This window comes from Falco rusticolus, chromosome 7, assembly GCF_015220075.1.
Source record: "Falco rusticolus isolate bFalRus1 chromosome 7, bFalRus1.pri, whole genome shotgun sequence".
Classification (NCBI taxonomy): Eukaryota; Metazoa; Chordata; class Aves; order Falconiformes; family Falconidae; genus Falco; species Falco rusticolus.
In genome coordinates this window covers 48333540-48355416 of record NC_051193.1, presented here as the reverse complement: position 1 = coordinate 48355416, position 21877 = coordinate 48333540, and the positions used below count along the sequence as shown (strand labels likewise).

Sequence of the window (21877 nt, the reverse complement as noted above, 5' to 3'; positions counted from 1 at the left end):
AAATTAATAATAAGAAGTGGACATGGTAGTGAGTTTTCTTGAAATATGTTGTCCTTGAGCGATTCAGCTAGAACTGTAGAGACCTCTGACCCTGCACACGAGCCAGCAGACATGCCTCCCACACCACCATCTCCTTGGGGCAGACTGACATGGTTACTAATCTTTTAGTCCTATTACCCACCCTAAGAACAGCCTCTTTGTATGGCCTGTGAAGCTCCTTCCATCTTGCCATCTTCCTGCCTCAGAAATGCTATGATAGCTTCCATAACCCTTCAGCCAGTGCTTTTTTCTTTCATTTCTCCCTATTCAGCCTCTGCCAGGTTCCCACTTGCCCAACACCTTTGTCAATAGTGCATTGGGTTTGTATTACTACTGTGATTTTCTGCACTCTTTGCTTGACAAGCCACAGTGCTGGAGATTAACAATCCAGATTAATTTCATCAGGAGCCCTTGGCCCAGCTGCCTACACTCACAAGACCAAGAAATTCACCACCCTGTATGCCTAAGCGACTTGCTTCTGCATCATTCTGGTTCTATTTTAAGTGTGAGCTTGAACTGACAAGAAACAGACTCAAATACTACTAGTAAGAAAAAGATAAATCCCTTTTGTAAAAAATATTATCTGTGAAGTGCAGAAAAATAGCTAAGCTAAACATTTTTAATGTAGAAAGAAGGACATTAAAAAGATCCATTCCATAACACACACCTTAAAAAAAAATCCCTGCTAGCTTTTGCTTGTTTTCTCCCCTCACACATAAGTAACATACTAGTTCCCTAGTCTCAAGCAAGTGCTAACCCCTCAAACATTTATCAGTTGCTCTATTATTGCTTAGGCTAAAAAATTATGCTTTTGGCACTTTGTATTAATGGCACAATGATCTTGTGCAGCATCTTCTGCCAATCTTTTTTAAAGGACAGTAAGAGTGTCATTTTTGTAGTTGAAGCATTAAGTCTCCAGGATGCCCAGCAAGGCCTCCTTGGTGCGCAGATTTATTTCCACTGAGCAGTTAGAAGTATTTCAATGAGGGAAAGATACTGAAGAGAAATACAGTAGCTACAGGTAGTAAAGGCAGATGCTGTAGACTACTGATTGAGAGCTAGAAAGTTACAGAGATTGTGATGTTTAACACTCATCACTAGTTCACAGCTGATGTACCTTTACTCTCCTACTCTGGTAATATTTTACTTGGTCGAGATTTAATGGTAACAAACCACAAGATCCCTAGTACATAATATATTTTCTCTTTCATGGGAAAGCCACACAGAAAAAGTGTGAACTTCACATACAGATGCTGGATTAACAATCCTGTTTTCATGAAGTACATAGAAAGGATTTATTGGGCGGGTTTCAGACATAAAATAAGCTCTTTCAGAGGCAGAGGGTGAGATTCCCCATTCACTTCTGCGGGTGTGGATGGAATAAAACACAAGTTGCTCAGAGAGGACTCTGGAAACACAATTGACCAACCTGCATCACAATTAAAACCAGTTTGTCCTCATATGTAGTGACATAGGCTAGAAAATGACTAGTGGAGAAAATGGCTGTGTTATCCTGATTATCTTTCTCTATTCTTCTCTACTACCCTGTCATCGCTGGGCAATCTGTTTTCTTGCAAACTTTATTTGAAGTTGCACTCTTTATTACTCCCCAGTGGAAACTGCTTGCTTTGAGTGGTCTGGACATCTGCAGCAGTAGAAGAGACCTCCAACAAGATGCTTAAAACATATTCCAACATTTTTCATGCTATTCTGTGACAGATGTTTTGTCCAGTCATATTAATCTATTGTCTTGAAAATTAGTTCCTATTAAATAAAATGCAGACCTAATTTTCCTTCCTTTTCCTTGCTTCAAATATTTGGTCTAGTGCTTTGTTGAGATTGGAGTAGTGGACCAGCAGTAGTGCGCATTGATTTTTACCCTCTCCATAAAGATATTACCTTTCTCTTCCCAGTCATATAATGTTTTCAAAATTGAAAATTTATTAAAAGTCTTACTACTCAACTTGTGACTCAGTCTGTTGGGTTTTTTGCAGTTCTGGATGAAGTGTATCTGGTTCACTGTATTGAGATCACTGGGGGTTTGCTTCTTCCACAGAAGCCTGTTGAGATACTCAGTTCCATTAGCAATCATGCTTTTGTCTTCGCATTCAGCGCTGTTGCTGCTACTGAAAACAAAGACTGGATCTGTGTTTGTGGGCTATAAAGAGAGTGGTTTTGATCTCCCTGCCATAATCTTTGCTGACTGCATGATGATGCTATTTCTTCTTTCTTCAATATCTGTGATACAAAAATGATGTGTCTGCTGATAAGATTTACTAGTGGCAATGTCGGGAAGTGCTTTCAATATAGAAAAGGGCCAGATCACCACTCAGGGGGCAATGGTTTCCCTTGAGAGTGGAAGCTATGTGCATTAGATGGAATTCAGTAATATAAAGTGAAAAGAAATTCATGTGAGAAGGGATTTGCCAATAACCAGCCCTCCTGGGAACTCACCAGACTTCCAGTAACATGCGAGGGAAGGAGACTTTGATGTTATCAATATAAGAGAAATTCAACCCAGCTTCAAGTCCAGTCTTCTATCCTGGCCCTTTAAAATCTAGGCTTCCTTAGCAATTAACATCTTGGACAATAAGAAGGAATTAATGTATTTTTCCCCCATGATATGATGAAAGCATGTATCTGTTAATTTAATTTATTAATGGTTCATTGGTGTCAGCAACAGAAAATTTTTGAACATTCGAAAGACAGAGGGAAAGAAAAGTCTGTTGTCTAAGTTTTTGTTTTCTTTAAATGTTATCCCTGAAGGCACATGTATTTGCTTTAAAATAATTGCAAATGTCACAGCTCTGATTTCAGCTTATGTGTTGCCTGACTTTCAGGGATAAGGGCACTTAAGTTGCTGGTAAACTCCAGCCTAGAAATACTCTGGCCTTTTCAGTTTCTAAAACATTTCATAAGCAGCATTTCCCATCTAGCCTGAAGCAACAAGATTTGACATTTATATATTGCCCCACACATACATCAAATAATGTTACCAGATTCTTTATGATTAACTGATGTAATTGACTTATGAGATAAAAAGAAATTTATGTGGGACAATCTACAGAATAAAACAAAGTTTCGATTTTATTCTAGAGTTGAACTAAGAGAAGGAGGAAATAGATCTTTCCTAAGGACAGCCATTCCTTCAGGAAAGCAAGCATAGGAAAAGCCGTTGCATCAATACTGGTGAGAAGCAAGGGCATGCCAAATTTATTCCACACCTGGGCAGTATGTCAGATCAATGTATCAGAAAGAATGCAGGAAAATACGGAACAAACATCAAGTAAGTCAGAGTAGATAAGTAGCACTGTCCAATTTTGCAGCAACTCTTCTGCCCTCAGGAAGGATGGACACACACTTACTTTTTTTGACTAAACTTTCAGTGCTCAAGTATTAAGCTTACTGGTATCATTCCATGCCACATCTGTCTAAATACACCTGCCTTGCATCTATGTGTATTCCTGGTATTAAAAAAAAAAAAAAAAAAAAAAAAGGACTTGAAAATATACAGTAGATGTGACCACCACCAAACTTGCACCTGAAATTGTGGAACAGGGGGTCTCACATGACATTCTTTTACTACCTGATGCGTTGAGTGGGTTTTTGTTACTGTTGCTAGGGACATTCCACAATTAAAGCATTGAGCACCACTCCTAACAAACATTTATAATGTACTTTGAAACCATTTTGAGCACCTCTGTGCTCACAACTGCAGATTTCTGCAAGAGCTATATTAATTCAACAACATTTTGGTGGGAATTCAACAACATGGGAAACAGCTGCAGCAACCTTCAGACGGCAGTGTAAGCGTAACACATGAGAAGTCAGACAGGAGAGTAATCATTTGAACATTAGGAATATTTCAGATCTCATTGTGACTATGAGAAGAAAAGGCTTTGTTGGTGTCCTGAAGGCTTTACACCTTTGCTTGTCTTTTACCACTGTGTGCCTGGATAAAAGACTATGAGGATGAATATAATTTTCCATTTGCTTGATTAATAAAGGGTGTCAAATTAGTCAGACTGATAGGAAAATGGCTTTTGTTGATTTATTTCTTTTTCCCATTGGAACACAGTTCAATTCTAAAAAAAATTAGTTCCCTGTTGAGGGCAAACAGTGAGATCCCAGAACTCCAGAGGGATGATCAGTGACACTGGGATAATTTGTATCCAGGGAGTGGTGTGCTGTGCCCACTATTTGAAGAGCTGAGTTAGTCTATCTAACTTTCCTCACTGCGTATACTAAGAGCTCCTTGTTTTGTTTCATATGGCGGCAACCAGTCGCAAAGAATGACGGACACTGTATGAAGCCCCAGCTAGTTAATTTTTCACTACAGAACTGAACTTCAGCAAAGGAAAATAAAAAAAAACAACTTCAAGACCTAACAAAACCTGTTGTTCTTGTGTTAATAAAAGAAAATTGAACAAAGGAAGGAATAAGACAGAGAAGATTAAGTGACTCCTTATCTCATAGCACAGTGACATTTTCTTATCCTTCTTAGAATTTGTGGCCAGCTCTAGTAGTTGTGTTAGTAAACTTGTACATTAAAATTCAAACTACTTGCTGAACTTTAAAATACTTTCCCTAATGGCCGTTAGTTTGAAAAGAAATCTTCATTATTTCTCTATCTGTGAATGACTTCCTTCTGTCAACGTTATTTTGTGAGTCACCAGTAACTGATGCATTGCTTTACCTTTATATAGAGTGCTTAGAAATACAGTGATACATACTATGAAGTAAGTAATAATTTATGACAAGGTGTGCAGTATGCAAAATGTCATATAGTTTGGAGAGATTAATGCATGAGCCAAGTGCAAATACATTGACTTAACCAACTACCTGGAAAGCAAGATTAATGAAAGAGGGAAATGAATGCAACAAAGGAAGAAAAAGGCATTGTAGTGACAGAAAACTGTATATAGTATATGTATTTAATATAGGGACCTCTATGAATTAATAGCTCATCTCCAAGTTCAAGTAAACAGATACTTGTCCCCAGTAAGGATGGTCATATAATTCAGCGTGGGCCTGTTATGCCAGACAATCATAAACTGCACACTGGAGGCTGAGTTTAGCAAATCTTAAGTCTGTTGCAGGATGTCACATGTCAAGGTATAGCATTTCAAAGTTTGTTTCTACAATATTTTAAAGCAAATATCTGTGTCTCATTCTGCTAAGTGCCATTTCAGCAATACAGATTAGTAGGAAAGATAGGACAACTCCATGTCTTCAAGTCGTTGCATTTCTAATGAACTGCTGCATGTTGAGATCTTTTGGAAAGACCTGCTTATACCCTCAGGAACACATGTAAAACCGTGAATGCAAATTTTTGAGTATGTATCTGTGGTTCATCCTCAAGTCAGCTTCAAAAGACTCTAGGTTTCTTGGTTAAATTCTAAACCTGGCGTATTTTCTGTGATAACACCGGAGTTTACACTGTAAAGCTCCTGACCTTCACATCAAGCATTTTTCCCTGGAGTCTTCTGTGTTGACACTACCCGTCTTACTATTTACTATGCTTGGTACATGCTAATTTCAGCCTTTACAGACACCAGAAAGCTTATGCTTAATGAAGGCCATCAGCATCTCAAAACCCCCACCATCAGAAATGCAGACCTGCCATCTTACTCTCTCTTCCTATAGTGCCTGACTGTTTTCCCTCCAAACTTCTGGCCTCAAGTGCTATACCTTGTTAGGCTGCAGAAGAAGCCAGTCTGTATTTCAGTAACTGCACACAGTTGTAGACCCACGACACCGGACTTTTATGTGAAAGAAGCAGAGATGTGAATGAAAATGAGCCTGAAGAAACAGGTTGAGAGAAGCATCCATTCTGGTTGATGCCCTTCTTCTGTCCTAGAAGCTCTGGCAGTCCCTTCCTGTGCACCCTGAGGGCTCTGCTGGTATGGCTTCTGAAGCTCATTACAAATTGCCATAGGTGATACAGATGACTAGCTATGTATTTACTCCTGCATTGTGGGCTACAGTGTGAAATTTAAGAGCCCCTCAGTATACAGAAAGTCCAACTAGATGATTGAATGGGCCTTTCTAGCACCATGAATCTCTGTCTCTAGATATATAACCATTAGGATCCTGTTTTCTGTAGACTGCACCATTAAATTTATGGGACTTGGCAGTCTGCAGAGGTAGCTGCCATTCTGTGAGACAGAACAGATGCTGCCTGCTACACTGAAACACACAATACCTTGTTCTGAAAGTCTTTGTCATTTATATTAATCTAAAACAAATCAAATACATTGAAAACATTCCCTAACTTTAGGAGCAAGGACAAATTAATATAATCTTGTTTGACTGACTTCTCTCTATTTGCAATATGGAGAAGAAATCATAAAACTATAATCAGAGATGTCCATCAGAAATTAAGATACCCTCCCATGGTATTTTGTCTTTGCTTATAGTTTTATTTCCACAGTTGCTCTTTAGAGTGAAATCTTATACTTAGCTATTCAGATACAGTCTCTCTTGGCAGATAATGTTCTCAAAAACCCCTTATGGAAAACGCTATCACAATGGCTGTGATAATATTAAGACATTGTTAACTTGAATACATAAACTAAACTACTAAATCTTACTAATCACTAATACAGTGATTATCCACGTTTCAGGAAAATACAGTTTTAAAATTTTATATGCATAATTAAAAAAAAGACACTAAGGAATGGAAATAATTCCTATTTTAATTACTGATTTTAACTGAAAATAAGTAGAACTCTTGACAACAGAAGCTGTTTTTCCATATCACTAACAGAAGAGTAGGTATTATATATGAAATAGAAGTGTATTATAGACTGGAAATTGTATCTTTTCAGCAAAACATACCTTGGAAACCGTTAACTGTAATTACTTATTTCTCAGTCCCTGAAAATATGTGTGGTCTGTATTTTAACTAGCTTATTCATAATTTACCTAAATAGTTTCTTGATTAATATGGTAAAAGAAAGAAGACATTCTAGTTCCTTTTTTAGCCTTTCAAACCACATGTCTATAACACACATTTAATTTTGAAACTACATAGTAAAAAGCTTTTGTGTGTGTGTGTAGGCATGACTCAAAAATGGTGAAAAAAAGAAAAACACATACAAAAGAGCCATATCTTTTGCTCTGTCTTTGCTTCACGGACTTTGATGACATCAGTAAGGAACAACAGTAGTCACTAAACTGATTTGCATGTGAACAGGAAGAGAAGTCATCTTGTCTAACATCAAACAGTGAGTCTGGAGTTTATAATCAGCCCATTTCTGGGCTGAAGATTCAAGGAACTCTCTTCAGTGAAAGTAATTTACAGATTTCTTTTCTCCCCACATTAAAGAATTCTATATTCACAGCTGTCACTAAGCTAATGTATCTCAAAAGTTTGTGTGCATGTTAGAGAAAAAGATAGATCATACTTCTCTTAAATATGCTCTGAAAGCTACCTCTTGCCTCACTGTTATAAAATTCATTAACTGGCTTTTTCTTAACAATGCATTCTCTCCCACCTTTTGTTGTGTACACTGGCTGTTTCAGTTGTATCTAATCATAATTTTCAAGCGTTGTTCAACCCACGAGGGAGAAACTGTACTGACAATAGTGCTAAGCATTGTTTGCTTCCGGCAATCTGGAGAGATTTGTTGGTTCATTTCTTTTCCCTGCAGTAACCTCATGATATCCATGCTGCCTGATAGTTCTCAAAAGAAAAGCATTTTAAAATACCTACTTTTTAACTTGAACTCAGGCCTGTTTATCTCGTTATTTCTTTTCATATCCTTCTCCTTGAAATAACTCTCAAACCAGCTTTAAACTATTGTCAGTTATTATTGTTTTTGTTTAGGATATAGAAGGCTGTTCAAGGAATCTGCTCCTGATTCACACCAGGAAAAACATATCATAGAATCATGGAATGGTTTGAGTTGGAAGGGACCTTAAAGGTAGTCTACTTCCAGCCCCACTGCTGTGGGCAGGGACACCTTCCACTGGACCAGTTGCTTAAAGCCCCATCCAGCCTGGCCTTGAACACTGCCGGGGATGGGGCATCCAGAGTTTTGCTGGGAAACCTGTGCCAGTGCCTCACCACTCTCATAGTAAAGAATTTCTTCCTAATATCTAATCTAAATCTGCCCTCTTTCAGTTTAAAACTATTACCCCTTGTCCTATTGCTACATGCTCTTGTAAAAAGTCCCTCTCCATCTTTCCTGCAGGCCCCCTTTAGGTACTGGCAGGCTGCTGTAAGGTCTCCCTGGAACCTTCTCTTCTCCAGGCTGACCAACCCCCACTCTCTCAGCCTGTCCTCATAGGAGAGGGGCTCCAGCCCTCTGATCATCTTTGACGCCCTCCTCTGGACTTGCTCCAACAGGTCCATGTCCTTCTTATGCTGGGGGTCCCAACTCCTCCTGTCATTCCTCATGCTACTTGCGTTTGTGTAGAGACATTTAAGTTGGGCCCCGGATGAAGCTGTCTTACTGGCTGTAGTCGCTGAAATTTCTTTCTGCTGCTTTTCAGCTGTTCTCCCGCTGATCTGTGATCCCTCTCCAGGTTCTGGGCATCTATTGCTGGCACTGGCATCGAACTGGTAGGAATGGGATGGACTGAAGTTACCCTCCCCTGGCAACTTTAGTTTAAAGCCCTCTTCACCAGGTGAATATAATAGAAAGTGAATTAAGCCATATACATTATTTAATGGATGAAAATCCGTAAGATATCTTTTATTAATGTGTGTCTATTGATATTCTGTTCTTCATTCCATTTTGTCAAACAAACTTGGCACAATGAATCCTGTCACTTTTAACTATACTGCATTATTATGCTTACTATGCTTTTTCTTGAGGTTTTCCTCAAGGACTCTCCCCAAGTGAGACTTGCTGCCTGCCGGTGCAGCCCGAGGGCATGCTCTGGATCAGGACTTGCTACGATGCTGTGCCTGGGCTCTCCTGGCGGCATGGCTGTAGCTGTGCACGCCTGGCCAGGCAGGCTGCCGCACATGGGCATGTGGTGATGGGGACTGAAGCGGTGAGCTGAGCATCTATGAACCTTGGCTGCTGGGAAACTGCTCTAAAGCTGCAGTGCTCCTGTTCCAAGGGGCACTGGCTGTAGCTCAGCTGGGGCCAGGCTGACTTGTGAAGAATGCTGTAAGCTTAATGTTGGGCTGTAGGCAGGGCAGGAGGAGAAGAAAGGAGACTTAAATTGGGGGGGAAGGACTCAAGGAATGTGAACTCACTCTGCAGCATGATGCTTCCACTGTCTTGCTCCAAATCACTGTGGTGGAACCACTTGTTCCTCCTGAGGAGGGACAAACCCTCTTTGAGGGCACTCGGGCAAGGTTTGCTGAAGGGACCTCATCCTATTTTGTTTGCATGATTTTCAGTTTTTCTAGCAGCTTACAAATATCCAAAGGCCTTATATTCAGCCTCAGGGGTTGGGCTGTTTTGTTTGCTCTCCCACGGCACACAGTGGTGGATGATCTCCATGGTGTGCTGAGAGGGCAGAGAGCCATCCAAATCAAGTAGCTATTCATAACCAGGCTACAGGGAACCCAGCTATATATGAGATCAGTATCTGCATTCATAAAATAAGACAGAGCTTAACAGGTGCAATTTGAAGACCATTTCTACGTGGTAAGTTTTGAAACATCCTCTGGATCTGGTTATATAGCTATAAGTTTTTTGTATCCGTTTCCTTCTTACATGTTTTGTGAAATTAGATGTCATTCATAAAGGTGAGGTTAACAATGAGTGAAAATGCTAGTTTATTTTCTCTTCTACTCAGTAAATGTACTGTGATATTTCCTGATTTAATTGACCAATAAATTATATAGCTTTATTAATTCTGTTAATTTTCTGATGTATAAACTTTTGATCTCATTATGTTTAGCTATGTCCATTATAAACTGAATCAGCATCCACAATAGCATCATTGCACACTAGGCCTGCATAGTATTTATTCCACAATGTGTGTCTCATTGGAGTTTTGAGATGTAGTTATCCACCATTTCTTTCTGTTTCTCAAAGAACAGTAGTGAAAAATACTGGAAGAAAACTTTATTTCATGAAATTCTATTTCAATTATCTCTATTTTGTCTGCTAAGAAAAAGGGAACCTGCTTCAGGGAAATGTTTTATTACTTGATGAGTCCCTTCACTTGATTTAAAATCAGTCTTTGAGAGATAACTATATACCTCAGTCCCTTTTGTTTCTGTTCAAATATATCCAGAGTACCAATAGTGTCTGTATTCCTTCCACTTAGCTTCATAAGTTTTCTTTCATGTCATTTATCTTATAGCCAGGAATTGAGCCATATTCCTTTATTATTTCAAATCATTCTTGGATCGATTTTGAAGGGATTAAAATATCCTATAAAGCAGCATCTACATAAAAAACAAATTTTATGAATGATATTTTCTGTTTTCATTGCCCTTGTTTTTTCTCCCTCTGTCTTAGACTGCCTGTCAATGGTTTTGCTGACATGGCAAAAGGTGCTGACAGATACCTCATTGTGGACAGGGCTCAGCATCAATAACTGGGCTGTACATGAAATGTTCCTACTCTTTCTTTCATCGTCTTCTCTCCAAACAAAAAATGGGAGCAAACCGTAGGGGATGGCTGGGGGTCATGTTTCTCAAAGACAGTGGAGATAGTAGAGGAAATGATTCTCCACATGGGTGAAGCATAAAGAGTATAGGAAAGGGGGTGGCCTTCTCTACAAACTTCAGGTTGCAGAAAGAAAGGCAGACATAGGGGAGAAGTCTTAATCTCAGAAGATCCCCTGGGAAGGATATTTCTAAGAGAATGATGAAACATGTCAGTTCACCACCTTTTTTTGCCACGAGATTCTTTCCTCGTTTTAGAGTGAAGCCAGATCTGCAAGTAGCTAAAAATCTGCCTTCTTTTAGGGACTCCAAAAAAAAAAAAATAATATGGAGGGTCTGCTATTTTCAACAAGTTTTCAAAACGTGCAGAAACTCTATGATGGTAGAGAAACAGGTTTCAGAGTGTAATGTGTATCTCTATTATTATATTTCTCTGCCCTTCCAAATTTTACAGAAAGTTACAAAAATAATTGCAAAATCTTTCTGGCTTAAAAAGGAATTAGGCAGTCATGAGTAAAGACAGAGTTTGGGTCAAGTAGGTGTCAGGACAGCTGGTTTCTGACATGTTTTATGGTACTTTATAGTACAGTGTTCTTTCATGTATCACAGTTTTGTGTATCACAATTACTGATAAACTTCTGGCTAAATAATCACGATCAAGACCTTATAATTTTCCTAAGAATTTCATGTCTCCTGTGTTTTACAGATAGAACAGACTGCTGTATAAATCATGAATGGAAATGGAAAGCACTAAAATTATGAGCTCACAAAGCTACTGGTAGATAGAAATTTCTCTCTTGTTCTTTGCCCTTTCTCTGTGGCTGAGGCCAGCTGTAAGTTATAATGGTATCAGATTGCTATTTCCCTGAACCTCCAAAACTAATTGCTGGAAGTCACCAGCCAGTCTCTGCACACAGCCCTCCACACTGTGCCCTACCTATGTATAAGGAAGCTGGGGACTGCATACAAAAAACACTAGATAAGTGTGCATGGTTATATCTCTCTGTGTGACTAGCCTGTAATATATCATATGTAATGCTATCTATCAGACACACTCTTTTGGATGCAGTCATGGGAGGCCTATGTTGAAGAGCCTGTGTGTCACACACAGACTACTTAGAGTAAAGCTGAATTCAAAAGGAAAAGTGTGAAGTTGGAGTATACTTCATGGGCTGCATACACAGCCATACACAACCGATAAAGCCCCAAACCTTCCTTCTAGGAAACATAGGGTCTTACGCATTAATCACAGCTGAATGAAAGATGAGCTATGGGATTTTACTAATCAGAAATTGTTCATTTCTAAGATTATTCAGGAAAAGCAACAGACTTCTAACAAAGACACAGGGGCTTAGAAAGTTATGCTTAATCCAGATTTGTCACTGTACTTTGTGGAATCTATGAAAGAAGGGAAGGGAAGGGAAGGGAAGGGAAGGGAAGGGAAGGGAAGGGAAGGGAAGGGAAGGGAAGGGCAAAAAAAAAAAGGAGTACCTGTCAGTTATTTTTTCAGTCATTATCCAGCTCTAACATCAGAAGAAGGTCACACACAAAAGAAAACAGAGCTTATGGTAACTGTAGTTATGGGTACAAAGCTGATAATTGGGATGATTGAAATTCAGTCCTAATCCTTACAGGGAAATAGTTGCATTTGATATAGTCTAAAGAAAGGCACCATGGCATAAGGACAGATGGGTGCAAAGACTGTGAGAGGGTTGGTGGGTGGGTAAAGCAGATGGAGGATTGCAGTGAGAAGCATCACTGTGAAATGACACTGATGGGTAGGGTTAGTGTGGAAAGGAAGAGTGTACAAAACCCAAACACAAGTTATATGGTTTTGTCATCCAGTTATTAGCTGATATGTAATATTTTTCACTTGCCCATCTCACTGTCCAGTCAATGCCATTGGATGGTCCAAACTAAGTGTATAAAAAGAAGTGCTATATAGTCTCTCCTATTCACATGCAGCCCACTGAAAAGACTGGGACTGATTTACCATTTCCAGACTGTCTCTGAAATTGTCTCTGAAATGTTAAGCTCCCAGACTACACATGAGAACAAAACCTATGAGGAGCATCTGAGGAAACTAGGGTTGTTTAGCTTGGAGAAAAGGAGGCTCAGGGGAGACTTTATCAGGCTCTACAGCTATATGGAAGAAGGCTGTAGTGAGGTGGGTGTCAGTCTCTACTTCCAAGTAACAAGTGATAGGAGAAGAGGCAATGGCCTCTTATTGTGCCAGGGGAGGTTTAGATCAGATATTAGGACAAAAATCCCTTCATTGAAATGCTTGTCAGGCATTGGAACAGGCTGCCCAGGGAAAAATCACCACCACTGGAGGTATTTAAAAAATGTGTAGATGTGACACTTAGGGACATGGTTTAGTGGTGGAGTCAGCAGCATTAGGTTTATGGTTGGACTTGATGATCTTAAAGGTCTTTTCAACCTAATGATTCTGTGTTTCTATGAATGTGCCATCCCAGCAGACTGTCAGGTAGGCTTGGGAAATGGGAGTGAGGCCCTGGTGCAGGCTGAAGAGAGTGACCGCTGTGTTGCCTTGGAAGCTGCACTGCAGCCAAAAGGCAGATGGGCAGTGAAATCCTTCTGCTCGTTCCTCTGTGATCTGGCTATGCAAGAATGAAACTGGCTGAGGAGGACAGTGGTGTTTGTGCTGGCACTGTCTCTATACCATGATGTGTACCAAGATACAGCCAAATGTACAAAAACATTGCTACTCAACAAACATGACCCATTTTGTAAGGGAAGCCATGACCTATTTCTGTGAAGACGGCTGTTCTGTTTCTGGTAGGGAAAGCAGCTTATTCTATATTTAACTGCAATATGTAAGGAAACTAGCTGTAGTGAAGCCCTTTAGGGAGGGGGAGAGGGAGGAAGGACAGTTAGATGGATGTTTGGGATGGAAAATCATATCTGGTAGACCTGTTCAGAGAGCAGGTGGGATTCAAGCTTTCTAACCTACTGTTAAAGACTTGTCTTCATAGATGAGTTCCCTTTGTATTACCCAGTGCAGTTACTGCCTGAATGTATACACATAATAAAACCAGGCTATGCTTCAGATAACATAGTCTCTACTTGGCATAAGGAACAATTGTAAGGTGATAGCTAGGAGTGGTTTGTGGATGATCTGAGAGGAGGATTGGGAAAGGCCCTCAAAAATGGGCAATTGGTTGTGACTGATTAATGACCTGGGAAGGCAGAACATCGGGCATACTTCTGTGTTTGCCTCCAGGTGATGAGGCATCCAAAACTAGGAGTCGTGCCAACATGAAGCCCTGTTGGCTTTCTATGTAGCTTGTCTTTGCCTAAAATAACGGTTCAAGAGATGAAACTGGATGGTCTGAATTAAGGATATTTAGACATACAGTCTCTGGATGGTAGAATTTGGTTTCCTTCCTTGTACTGTAGTCTGCAGTCCCTAAATGTGCTGATGAACTGCTTGAGTATTACAAGCAAAGGAGCTGAAGCAATAAATGGGGAGAAGAGGTATACCTGGGCCTACCACTTGCCATCGACAGCTCATGGCTGTGGGGAAGCACCTATAAAATATGGCTACCAAATTGTTCTTTAAGAGATAGGAGAGAAAAAAAAATATCCTTTTCTACAGAACTGTGGAGGAGATGAGAATAATTTTTAATTATATGTGTATTTGTTGATCTGCTTGCTAATACAGTTTAATTTAAAAGGGCTTCTGAGGAAAAACAAGTGATAAATCTAACTATGGTAAGAGATTAAAGACACCTGCTCAGTAAGCAACATAAGGAAAACAAAGGAAAAGTAGTTGCTAATTAAAAATTGTCAGGTCAAAGCTCAAATAAGCCATCAAAGTAAAAGGCAACCCTTGAACAAACTAATGAAGTATGTCACATCTCTCTGGAAGTACAGCATCGCTGCAAGACATTATTCCTCATGGTGCTCATGTAAGTGAGCTCTTGTGCCTCTCTGGGGAGTGCCTGACTGGGGAGTTTCACTACAGAGGTAACACAAACCTATTGATGCAGATGCAGTTAGAAATATTATAAAAGATATAATGCCACTTTGTCCCATACTCATTATCAAAACCCCCAGAAGTTATGGCTTGGTGTCACAGGCAACTGTGACATAAACACCAAAGTTGCACTTGAAGCAAATGCATGTGAAATGGGAAATTCTGGGTGCAGCTTGCCCTGAGCTGTTCCTTTAGGATAAGGGAACTGCAGTAAAACCAGGCTAGATTTTTTGTGTGATTTTCACACAGACAGGCTTTGTAGCCTTTAACACCAGTTTGTGTGTTACAGCTCAGGCAAATAGCAGGTGCATGATTTTTTATTCAGTACCCTTTTACCCTGACATCTGGAGAGTTAAGTGAGTTGTTTAGGTCAGCTAGGACTTTGTATGGAAATGTACATACAAGGCCATTAATACCCTTTCAGTAGCTGCACATCAGTATGCCCTGCTGCATTAATGCTTTCGATTCATTCAAAGGCTCTCAATGGCATATGTTGAAACATAAGAACTCAACAGGCAGTGAAGTAGCGAATCTGAAAAGATGAGATGCAGTGACCATTAGACAGTAAATGTGTCTTGTTTCTAGTTTCCTGGATAATCACAGCTTGGAACAGAGCTGCTGAAATATCTTAAACCTTTCTGTAGACTGAAAGCAGAGTTTGTGAAGCACAGACAATCGTATTTAAAGAGGTTTCTGGGATCTGTCATTTTTTATGGCAAAGCAGCGAAGGTATTTTAACAGACTGAACGCTGTATCCCACCTTAAAAGGAAGAAAGCCATACAATATCCCCCCCCCGCCCCCCACCAACAATAGATTTCTGCATAGGAAGGTGTCTGTAAAATGATAAATTTGCTGTGGCTTTATTACTCTTTGTGAGTCTTGCAAAATGAGCTACCAAACATGGGACTATTTATATTACTCACCCTTGCAAAAAACAAGGACATGTGAGCAGTGCATTGAGACTGTGCACACAACCAGCAGAATTCATTCATCCAATACATTCATTTCAGAAGGCCATGCATTTTTATTGCTGAGTTAATGCAATAGCTTTCCATAATGCAAATTGAACACAGTGTGTCAAGGAGCACAATAATATTTTAACATACAGTTGAAAGATCTGTATTAATAACAGGCTCATATGCCAAGGTAGATTTACTCTAATTTTGTCTGTTGCTAAGAAAAGGTTAAATCTAGATACTTTATTAAGCAGATAAGGTAAGTTAATAAGGTAACTAAATACAGCGCTTAGAAGGGCAACATCAGTTCCTGGGAGATTTGTCATACCACATGGACAAACTGCATGTTTATCAAGCAGCTTCTGGAGGAGCCTTATTAGCTGGAAGTGGCCTTTATTTATTTATTTATTTATGTACACATGTATTTATTTGTTATTCATTTAGTTGGTTTTAATAGTAAAGCTGAATAAGAAGACAGTTTTAAATAATTCCATAATCAATCACCTCTCCTCTCCTCTCCTCTCCTCTCCTCTCCTCTCCTCTCCTCTCCTCTCCTCTCCTCTCCTCTCCTCTCCTCTCTTCTTCTTCCACCAAGTATTTTCCTTTTGTATTGTCCAAGGGAGTGTGGAGACAGTATGAGCCAGGAAAAGAGATGAGAAGGGAGAGAGCAAACTCAACAACAGCCCTGTGGTTCAAGGTGTCTGCTGGAGTCAACTCTTCTGTGAAAATGAAGGGACTTGGAGCTGCTCCCTTCACCCTAGCTGCACCCAGAGCTAGGGCCAGGCACATGTGTTTCACACAGGAGGAAGACACAGCTGAATGCCTGGGCTGCAGGTAACTTCACTTACAAAGATCTTATGCCTGATTTGCAGCAGTGAAGTTGAACCAAAATTAGGTCTTTTCTGTGCTATCACATTGAATTAATATGTCCAGATTGTTAAACCAAACTTTGTGGCAGAAAGCAGGGAGTTGCCACCAGGCCCCAAGTCCTGAAAGTTGGAAGCAGAAGCAAGATCTTCCTCACTGTATGTGCTGTGACTACCTGCCTGGGTAATGAGCTCTGCAATGCACAGGTCTGGGTACAGTCTTCTCAAGTGCACAGCACAGTATAGTAGGTAGTTGGAGCAATTTTTGGGAAGAAAGGTTTAATGCCTTTTCAATGTATTTGCTCCCCAGATAACAGCAGTTAGTTTGTTGAGCTTGATCTTTCCCATGGCAAAATTCACTTCTATCTGTTTTCTGGAGCTGAGCTGCTCTACAAGCTCTTAGAGGTCAAATTTGCTGCCTACAAGCAGGGCTATTTTGTCTGAGCACACAAAGTATTTCCCACCTTCACACTGACACTCAGGCCCAGAGAATCTTAGAGAGACAGCTTTAGTCCAGCCTGTTCTCCTCTTCTTATCTCTTTCAAGCTTATTAATTATTCCTTGGCAGACAGATGGGAGCTATCCTTATATTTCTATGTGTTTCCACAAAGCGGAAAGATGAATGTTACCAGTGGCTTCATAAAATTCACGTCAGATTGTTGTTATGTTTTATTTGTCAGAGTTGTTTAGCTTGTGACATCCACAGGGCTCAGAATATATTGCAGTCTTCCCTGGGAGTGCAAGAGAGGCATTTGCCAAAATAGAGAGCCTATTGTCTTCCCTGCCTGCACAGCCAACTTCTTTTTGATACTGAGGATGATGAAGACACATATCAAACGGGTGAGCAGATGCCCTACAAATTTACAAGGCCTGGGGTCAAAGATAAAAAAGCATCAGAGGGCACCAAGTTTTAAATAAACAAACACTATTGGCCTTGACTTTCAGCATACACTGGACTGTGTACTTTAGCTTGTGAGGAAGAGTAAGAAAAAACCAGACAGATTTGCACTGATGTACTACAACTGTTTCATAAAACATATACTGGGGTCTATGCATATAAAGTATGCATTGATATACACAGCAAAACCACCTACCACTAAAACCAGGCAATTTTGAAACATATTCCACCTTTTGTGACTCCTTATAAGAGTAGTTTTTATTTTTTAACAACAAAACCACATGTTTTTGATGGTAATAACATTTCAATACTTATGCTACTGAGAGTGAGGACCTGAAAATGAGAGCAGCAGTTGGGAGTTGTCAGGGATGAGTTCCCTAAAAACTAAGGTGACTTGTCCAGCCTTGTGGCTGATAATAGGAAGTGCTGATCTAGTCACTTTACATGCCTCTATATTTACATGGCTAGTTAGATCTTTAAAAGGATTTTTACTGGGACAGTACCCTGCACTTCTGCATATGTATGTTGTGTACTGAGAAACGTCTTCCAAAATGCCTTGCCCCTTTGAAATGCACATCATTTGGCCTTCTTGCAAAAGGCATAGTTCCTTCTTGTCATGGTGTATTACAAAGTTATGACTTCATTATATTTTGTATCTCTCTTTCCATGAGCCAATTTAATCAGAATGCAAAACACAGAAGTCCTTTTGCTTCTGACTCATTTTATTACACTGCTGTTAGCGGATAGTTTACAGTAGTGTTACTGGTCCTTATTTCTGCTCCATGTAACCTACATGATTCATGTGCTGTGTCTTATTCATTAATGTAAGGACCTTTGAAGTTTGGTTTAGCTTCTCTGTGGACTTATAATAATCCAAAAAGGAAAAAATGTTATGCAGCCTTTATGTGGACCTCTCCTCCTGAAAAATGAGGGGGATCATGGGATACACAGAAGGCCCACCAAACTCTGGTTGCTATAAAACTGAAAATTTCATTTCTACAGTCCCCAGGGACAAACTGCATAGAGTAAATCCCATGACAGTAGCCACTTAATGGCGTGTATTTCAAAAGCTGTAAGACCGAAGTGAGAGAGAGAGAGGTACTCAGTGTGTGTGAGAGGTGAACGTGGAAAAATGGGAAGGACTTGGTAGCGTTAAATTAAATGACAGAAAAGTGCAATATTAACTGCTCTGCAGTAGAGCTATTCAGAAGTTGTATTTCAAAGTCCTAAACCCAGAAATGAATGGCTTATAGGAAAAATAAGATTAGATAGCAACTTACTGCAAATATGTCAACCCTGCATAGACAAACTATGCAACATTTGTTTATTTTGTGTGTAGATTGATGTTTTACAGGGACAGGCAGAAGTCTGCATAGAGATGGGCCCATAAAATGGATCTTGTAAACTTTTTAGGTGAGCAGCCTTCCATCATACACTATCTACTCAGGGGACACTTCAGGTTTACAGACATAAGCACAACCAATTTCTGTTGACCTGAGACTGAGGAGCTGTGGATGGGTAAGAGCTGTGGGTGGAGAGCCCTGTGGTGGGCAGGGCAGTCCTTCTCCCCAGTGGCTACTGGAGCCAGCCTTGGTGGCAGGCTTTGGGGCAGCAAGAGCAGCTTCTGGCACGGGCAACACTGTCAGCCCTGCCTATGCCCCACACCAGCTCCCCACCCCTCAGGAGAAGCACCAGACATTTTAGCTTTCTAAGACTATGACAAGCTAAAGAAACAGGCCAGGTCCTCCTATATTGCTGCCCTTGCAGTAGAGCACTGCAGAGAACCATCATCTTTGCTACATCCTGAGGGTTAGTTAAGCAGTTATTAAGGTACAATGAAACAATTTGTAGGTAGGCAAAAAGAAGCAATGGGAGTATGGCTTCTTTTCCTCTCTACATTTGAAGAACTAGCTTGGCCGGGAGAGCCAGTCATTTTTAACATTGAAGGAATAACACTGAAAGGATTTAGAAATGGAGATGGGGGTGGGGCAGGGAGGGGGCGAGGAAAGAAATACATTACTCTAGAGATGTTAAACTATTTGCAAGAAAGATAATTTTGCAGTTATTCTAGTCAGAGAGTGTCTCTCTGCCAAATCCAGCACAAGAAATTCTGGTAATTAATCCACAGAGACACTTACGCATCTAATCAGATTTGAGATACCTGTGTTCTTGGCACAGGTAATGTGTCCTTGTTATTTAAGACTGGTATAAATTGGCATTTAGCTGAAGTTAGCACCTGCATAGACCACATGAACTTTTGCTTTTTTTTGATAAGAGAAGCAGAGAAGCAGATGTTAGAAAGCACTGGGAGATGCTGAAACCTTCAATCCCACTAGTAAAAGCAGTTGGCATTACAGACTGTATTTTACTGTCTTTTTACTCAGAAGCTGCATCCCAAAAGAATTGCCAAGCCTGAGCTTTAATCACATAGTTCTCATGCCACCTCACTGCCCAATGGAAAGAAAAGCTGATTTGAACTACAATTACTATGATCATCATCACCCTGCAGTCAGAGGTGTGCCGGCAGCACTGTGGCTATATTCATGTGAGCAGGACATTGTCCCCTGGTCACGCATTTTGCGGTGAGGAACGCACTCCTGAGGGCACAAGGGAGTCTGCAGCAAACAGAGAAAGGTAATCTGTGCTCTCCAGCAGTTTCTTTAAACTTGGTTCATCCTTTTTCATCATGTTGAGGAAAGATGCAAGGACAACTGCTGGGATTCATCACACCTCGCTCAAGCAACTTACATGCCTTAAGTTAGGGATTTAGCTGTTATAGGCATCTTGTATAGTCAAGGAAAAACACCTTGTCTGTCCACCTGTCACCACTGGAGACGCATTATTTATTTTTGTTGACTAAAGGGAAGCTTAAGGCATTTATGCATCCAATCTAGGGAACTTTGTCAGGTTCCTGAGTTTAGGGCAGGTAAAAATGTGTCTACCAGAGCTGTGAAAGATGCTATGATTGGTATGTCCTTCCTAAATCTCAAGGTAAGTTTTAGGCTATTGGTTTCATCTGTAGTGACTGTATGGGTAAGTACTGGAAGTTCAATAATATTTAAGCAAAGGTTTCAGTGTTCAGCAGCTGGTAGGAATTAGGAGAAGGCAACCATTGGTGGCTGGCAGGACTTTCAATGTGGACCACTACATCCAGTGGCCTCTTTTTTTTATCTGTGCCAAATGATATCTACATAGTGATCCTGATAGCCATGGAAGATTTCTTTAGGGAGTAAATGAGACTCCTGAGCATTGATTTTGTCCAGTGACCTCAAATAAATATTGAAACTAAGAGTTTTTAAGGAAATATTTCAGTGTGATGCTTTAAATAATATCTTCATATGATTCACTATCAATAATGCATTCTGGCACAGTGGAATTGTGACATTAAAAGCACACTGAACTCAGCCAAATAATTTCAACTTGTAAGAGTCTGAAAATTATTTGTACTTTGTAAGGCACTAAAAATAAACCAGAAAAAAACCTGGTATCTCCCTATAAACTTAACGCAGTTGAAAATAGACTATTGTTGCAAGGCATATTTAATACTGTCACTAATTCGCTCTCAGAAATGGTACAAAAGGCAAAGATAATTCCCTCAAGAGCTAAAAGCTGGTCAATAGTTTAAAAAAAAAAAAAAAAAAAAAAGAGGAAAAAAAGAAATGATAGTCCTGTGAATAAATTCCACTTAGGTCATATTCGTTTCAATAGAATGAGGATCCTTTTATCAGCTATCCAGGATCATCTAATAAACACATTTTTTTAAAGAAAAATATCATCACAAGTGTTAGTTCAGTATTCACACCTAAATGTGTGACATTTTAACAGAACGATTTATTATTTTTGCATGCAAAAGAACTATCTATAGTGATTAGGGGAAGCCGTAAAAAGATTCATCATAGAAGATTTATCATAAAACTTATGTTATCCAGGCTGAGTACCAAAAGATACCATGTCACCTTGAAGCCTGACTGCACGGTGTGAATTATGTGCTAAAAATCATCAGTGTGTCCCGAAACAACAACTTAGTCTCAACGAATCATAAAAGAATGTGCATTACTGATTGATTGTCAATTCTTGTCTTCACAGGAAAACATTCATCAAGCAGGAGGGCCAGATGAGGGGTTCAGCTTAGGCACTGTGTGAAAATCACTGCTCTCATGAATTACAGAAAGTGAATCTCTGGATTTCTGTGATAGGTTTTTAAAACAGAGGTGCCACAGTCTTATAATATAAAGCTTCCTGTAGTCACAAAAAGAGTGCTTTTCTTTCTTGAATGCAGACAGATTTTCAAGCAGAAGCTGCAGTATTACAAAGTGATTTACATATAAATTAATACATATTAGACCATATGAATAATTCACTCCTTCAGAGGAATGATCACCATCCAGTTGGTCTGATCACCTAAGTGAATATGTAATGTTAATTGTGGCACACACTCCCTACATATTCATCATAATAATCAGTTTTAAATCATTAGGTAGACATTCCTGTTAATGGGTCTTGTGTTGCAGTTCTGCTGGAGATGGACCTAAGTA

The 21877-nt window shown here is 39.8% G+C and overlaps 1 protein-coding gene across 1 annotated transcript in view; it reads left to right on the top strand.

Annotated features, from left to right (window-relative positions):
* The window catches only part of LOC119150779 (intraflagellar transport associated protein), a 65715-nt gene extending 57100 nt beyond the window's left edge, over nt 1-8615 (top strand). Inside the window, exon 11 of the transcript XR_005105198.1 lies at nt 8572-8615. The gene's annotated coding sequence lies outside the window, so the exon portion shown is untranslated. The remainder of the gene's footprint in view (nt 1-8571) is intronic.
* Nucleotides 8616-21877: the final 13262 nt, after the last annotated feature.